Below are 6,000 nucleotides of genomic sequence, written 5' to 3' on the forward strand. Positions count from 1 at the left end.
TCTACAAAATACCTGGCTGGTACTCCTCAAAACTGTCAAGGTCATCAAAGACAAGGAGAGCCTGAGACAGTGACACAGCCAAGGGGCACCTAAGGAGACCTGACAACTACCTGTGAAGAGGCATCTTGGATGAGATCCTGGAACCAAAAAAGGATGTTAGATAAAAACAAAGGAAATCTAGTAAAGTATAAATATTAGTTAACAATGTATCAATATTGTGCATTAATTACAACACATATACCATACTAACGTGAGATGTTATTAATGTTATTAGCAAGGGTAGCTGGATATGGGGTACTGGAGAACTCTGTACTATCTTTGCAATTTTTTTTGTAAACCAAAACCATTCTTAAAAAATAAAGTTTATTTTTACAGAATGAATGGGAACACTCTACACCAAATCCAAGATGATGGTTACCTCTAGGGGTGGGGAAATAAGATCTGGAAGTTACTCGGGTTTCCTCCCACATTGCTGTAATATCTGATCATAAGTTTAAGAATCTAAAGCCGAAAGCAGACTGTTTGTGCTCAGTGTCACTGAGTAATGCAGACCTGTGCTACAGAAGTTCTGAGAAAGTAGAGGTCAATACGGTCTGGGAGGAGGACGGGGTTAGGGAGGAATTTCGTGGGAGGTGAGACTAGAAGGATTTGAGAAAAAGCCCAAACAGAGATTTTTGCCTGAGCCTTGGTTTGTGTGGTGTGCCCGTGTCATGAGACTCTATGCACCAGACTTAGGTAAGAGTCGAGACAAGGCTTGGCATGACCGTGAAAGACTTCAGATTCAAAACCTTCCTTGGATCCTTTTCCACAAGACTTCCATTTGTTTGTTTACCAGAAAGCCCTTCAGAATTTTCTGTACCCAAGGCACCCTCCACTCAGAACAGCCTCCTGCTGACCTCTCTGCATTTACTTCAGGAGACAGAGGGAGGCTATCCACTGCAGAGATGCTGGGGCTGAAAAGTTTAAAAATTGGCCTCTCATTCTTGCATAGGTCCTTGGCTCCCTGCATGAACAGAACTCAGCCCTGGTCTGGATCGGAAGCAAGAAAAGAAGCCTGAACCCAAGTACAGCCTTTGGGCACGGTCTTTCTACCACATGTCCACCCGCTCTGCAACTGCCGGGCACAGCAGACAGTCAAGCTGTGGTCCATGATCAACCACCTACGACCTCCCAGTGGCCGCTGGGCCACTGCCCTGCCCTTGGTAACCTGAGCAAAGCAGAGGTAGGAAAGCAGGTTAGCTGATGAAGAAGAAAGAGCTCACGGCAAGTTCTGAAACCCAGCTGAAATTATTTGGGGGAGAATCATAGAATCCAAGACATGGCAAACCAGCCTCTCAGGGAGAATTTCCCTCTGGCCCACCAGATCGGGCCTCAACATGCTTTGGTGACAGACCCCAGTCACTTCTTCTCAAAACGGCCCACATGCAGTATTCCTGCAGGAAATGCATACCCTGCGTCTAGTCTTGAGAAAATACCAGACGAACCCAAAGGAGCTTTCTACAGAACAAGTGGCCTGTGCTCTTCAAAAACGTCAATTGCACGAAAGACAAAGAAAAGTGAGGAAACATCCCAGATTAAAGGATACAGAAGAGATGTGACAGCTAAAAGCAACACACAAGCCTGGATTGGATGCTTGACCAGAAGAAAATTAATTTGCTATAGAGAACATTATTGGCCCAAGTCAAAGGTCAAACTGTGCACTTGACTCTCAAGTCACCCGCCTGACCCTCTTCCAAGTGTACTTTACTTTCTTTCATCCCTGCTCTAAAACTTTTTAATAAATTTTCACTCCTGCTCTAAAAAAATAAAAATAAGTAAATAAAATGTTTAAAGGAACAGTATTGGAACATTGGAGAAATCTAAATATGGACTATAGATTCTGCAATAATATTTTATCAAAGATAAATTTCCTGATTTTGATATTAATGCTAAAGTAAATGTGGCAAAAATGTCACTGCAAATCTCAGTGAAGGGTAGTTGGGATCTCTTAGCATTATTTCTGTTACTTTTCTGTAAGTTTGAAATCATTGCAAAATAAAAAGTTAAGCATTTTCTAAAGAAATAGCCCTAAAGCAGATGATTTTTTTTTCCTTCTGTGGAACTAAATGCAATTTTTCTGCACACTTCTTGGCTCTCAGGAGCCATGCATCCTCCACTGATGTCCTCTTCATGTGCCCTGTGATATTTGAGGACCATTGTCATTTCTGACAACTCACTCCCAGCCACCCAGTGGCTAGTCCTCTCTCATCCAGGCTAATCTTTCCCAGCCCCTTTGAGAGGGTGGAACTCATTGTCAGTGGAGAACCCTTACCTATAACTTCTATTTTTTGGTTCCCTTTTCTAATGGTAAGGGACCCTGGCAGCAAGATGTCATCAGCTTGTCTTAAGGGCTCCTGAGTCCCAGATGCCAAACACTGGAGGTCAGGCCTCCCTGGCCAGGTTTGAGTAATCAGCGCGCATAGGAAATTGGTGCTAGAAGGTAATTTCCTTGAGTGCTCCCCAGGGCATGTGAAGTTTTGATGATCTGAGGCGGCTTGGAAGCATTGCAGCTGGAATGGCACTTTGCTAAATTTGGCAGCCCTGGGGGGAAAAATGAGACTTTTTTTAAAATCAGGAAGCCTGCTTTGGCTAACGTCTCTATCCCCGTCTGTCACGCCATCCTCTGCCAGGAGTGAGGAGCTGCCTGGGGTGAGAAATCTGTTTGCTGGCAATCACAGGATGGGGTCTGAGGGGTACACAGCGGATGAGAGCTGGGAGGAGGCAGTGCCAACCGGGCCAGGGTCCCTGCAGCCATCATGGCTCTGTTCTTGGCATTGTGTTTTCCATGCAGAGCATCTGAGGGTTGGCAGGAGATGCCAAAAAGTCACTGGTGCACCCCTCTGCTAGCAGGCAGGGGGTTCCTAACCTAACCTCAACAGACTGGACAGGCAGAAGCAGGAAGGGCTCTGTTTAGAGCACAGGACACAAAGACCATGTACAACTTGCAGTTCCATTTTATATGGCCTGCATAGTTTAAACATTTTTTTCCAATTTGTGGAAAACATTTAAAAATGAGGAGATACCACATTAAAAAAAAAAATAAGACTGGCTTCTGGCTTTCGTCAAATATCAAGAGCTCTGTATGTTCATGTGGTGACAATCCACTTACGTTGAGCACGGCAGCCCCTCCTGGGCAGGGTACACATGCTTTAGTTTGCCACAATCCCCACCACTCCTTACTGTCTCTGTGACTCTGAGATTCGGGGTCATGTAACATTTATTATTGCATTGGCACTGCTGTCTTCCTTATAGTGTTTCCTGAGGCCTTTTTCTCTATCCTTGTCTCTGCCCCAAGAGAGAACAAAAGATGTCTAGAAGTCATCTCAAGAAGAACCATTTTCCACACCTGCCCACTTTGCTCTGTTATATTTCATTTCTGCCCCTGTCTAGCCCAGAAAATTAACAACTTTATGTTTGAGAACTGGACTCTGGGTCTTCCTTGGTGCTCATGATGGGAGTTCCTCCATCAACCAAAAGCAGGCACACCTTTAGTCATAAAATTTTTCCCAGGTATGAGACTACAGCCCTACTTCTTTCTTAATAAATCCATTGTTAATTTAAAGCCACCAAAGTTATCAATATCTGATGGTCTCCCCCAACTCCCACAGCCCCTTCCTCCAGGGCCTGACTGGCCTCCAGCACAGAGGAGACACTGGGGAGCTCTCCCAGGCCCTGCCTGCACCTCACCTCTCCTGTCTGTCCCCAGGTCCCAGGCACCTGCGGCAGCCAGACCAGAAAGCCCTGTGAGTGATGAGGGACTGGGGTTGGGAGGCAGGGAGAGGCAGAGAGGTGGCAGAGGGAAGTGCATGCAGGGGACAGCACCGAGCTGGGGGTGTGGGAAGGGAAGTGGGGGTGCTTTTGCTCAAGTCCCCTCATCTCCCAGAAGGCCTAAAACAGTGGCCAGTGATGGCATCTCCAAAAGAGGTCATCCATCCAGTTACAGACACATTCCGACACGATCAAAGAAGGATGCAAGAGCCTGGATTCAGAGCAATTCAAATCTACACTCCCAGGAAAATAATATATTTAAAATTAAAAAAAAAAAAAAGAAAGAAAGGTGGAAACCTCATATGAGAACTGCAGTAAAGCTTTCCAGGTCTTTTTGTGGGGGGTGGAGGTGTAAATCCCATAATTAAATTGTGAACACTACCCTGTATATGTGTTTGTGTTTGTGCATGTGTGGGAAAAGACTTAAATTATTCAATGTAGGCTTTTGTATTTCAGAGATTTTGAAATCGTGTCTTGGCATTTCTGCCTTTTCTTTTATGATAGCGGGGGCTCCAAAAGTGGAAGAGGGGCTGCCTTTCTTCTGGGAGCCTCGTCGCTGCTGCCTCCCACTTGGGCAGCCCCATTCAGTGGTGTCACCTCCCCCAAACCCCCCACCACACACACACACAGCCTGTCCTGGGGATGAGACACAAAGGCCCTTGGGACTAAATGGTGGCCGCTAATTGTTACAGGGAGAAGCTTTACCTGGGCTGGAAATGAAGCTTTACCTGGGCTGAGGATGAGAAGGAGGGGAGGAGGGTCAGCAGTCATGGGGCTCAGAGCCTGGCATCTGCTGCCCAGGACTCCAGGGCCTCCTTCTCCCCAAGGATCTCAGATTCAGTTTCTCTTGTCCCACCCGCCTGAAGTCCTCCTCTCCAACTGCCCCATTCAACTGCCACTCCCACCACACCTGAGAGGGAACTCTGGCGGGCCAACATTCCCTCTGCCCACATTAAAGGGCTCTCCCCTCTTCCAGGATGACCTGTGGCCCGGTCTGGCTCTTTGGTGACAGTCAGAGCCCATGCATGAAAGCACTGTGCATGGCCAGCCCTTCCCTGGCTGTCACAGCACATCCTTGTAGAAGAGAAGGAGAAAAATCCTCTCTCCAACCGTCATTCTACAGACGAGAAGCCCAAGGAACAGAAGCCTGTCCACGACTGGCGTGGGGCTGAGACCAGCACCCAGGTCCCCTGAGTCCCACTCCAGGCTCCTTCCTGGGAGAATGCATCGAATTTCCTACGCTGTGTTCCTGCAACCGGGAATCAACTTTGGGATCAGGGGAAGGGAAGGGAGGGGAGGGGAGGGCAGGGGGAGGGGAGGGGAGGGCAGGGGTAGGGGAGGGCAGGGGAGGCGAGGGGAGGGGAGAGGAGCCTCATCTTCAAAACAGAAAATCTCATTCATTCATTCCCCATTCATTTAACGAAAAAGAAAAGGGTAATTTGAGCTCAATTTGTCTTGAAATGAACGGAAGGTAAGTCTGAGACCTGCACTAGCAGCTAGCCCTTGCATAGAAAAGTTCCCCTGTGTCACCCTTGGAACCCTGCACATCCCGAGCGCAAGCGTGATTCCTGGGGTCCCTTCTGCGCCTGTCCCAGAACAAGCGCCCGATTTCAGGGGAGCCGAGCCGAAGGGTTCCACAGCGCTCAGCGAGCCGGCTGGGAGGGAGCAAACTCTCTAAGCGCAGAAAAAAACAAATCTTGATTCCGCTTTAAGGGTTATTTAAACATCTTAGAGGACCCTCCCAGCCTCACGCACGTGGATTTCATGAGGAACTTGGCCGCTACCTTCTCCTGTCCTGCGCAATGCCGCCCCCTGCTGGCTGCCTTCCGGCCCCGCCGCTTCCTGGAGATGCGAATTCACCGCCTTTGCCCAGCCTGAGTTCCCTTCCTACCTAGAGGGAGGTGGAAATGGAGAGGGGCTGTGGGCAGCTGTGTAGGAAAATGGGTCCTCCCAGGAAGGCTCCCCGGCCTGGGGAGTGAGCTAGACCGACAGCAGTTTCCTTACACGTGTCCAAAGTGTTCCATTTAATTTCCGTCCGTTCTTCCCTTCATGAATGCAAATCACTGCTAATAATATCACTTGACATTTCTGGAGCCCTTTGTGTATCGCAAAATTCTTTATCCTCTTTATCACTTGATCTTCGCAACAACCCCGGGGGTCTCATAAACACAGCAAAGACTCGCTTCCACAATC

At 48.1% G+C, this 6,000-nt stretch overlaps 1 protein-coding gene across 19 annotated transcripts in view; it reads right to left on the bottom strand.

The window, feature by feature from the left end:
* ABCC12 (ATP binding cassette subfamily C member 12) overlaps positions 1 to 4,735 on the bottom strand; it is a 73,032-nt gene extending 68,297 nt beyond the window's left edge. For 9 of the 19 annotated variants that reach the window (XR_010152599.1, XR_010152601.1, XR_010152603.1 and 6 more), the window contains exon 1: positions 4,536 to 4,719. The gene's annotated coding sequence lies outside the window, so the exon portion shown is untranslated. Of the gene's footprint in view, positions 1 to 2,311; positions 2,581 to 4,512 lie in introns of all 19 variants that reach the window. The other 10 variants (XR_010152600.1, XR_010152606.1, XM_009430744.5 and 7 more) reach the window with 5 other exon arrangements.
* Between the last annotated feature and the right edge of the window lie 1,265 nt (positions 4,736 to 6,000).

Source organism: Pan troglodytes, chromosome 18, assembly GCF_028858775.2.
Source record: "Pan troglodytes isolate AG18354 chromosome 18, NHGRI_mPanTro3-v2.0_pri, whole genome shotgun sequence".
Lineage (NCBI taxonomy): Eukaryota > Metazoa > Chordata > Mammalia > Primates > Hominidae > Pan > Pan troglodytes.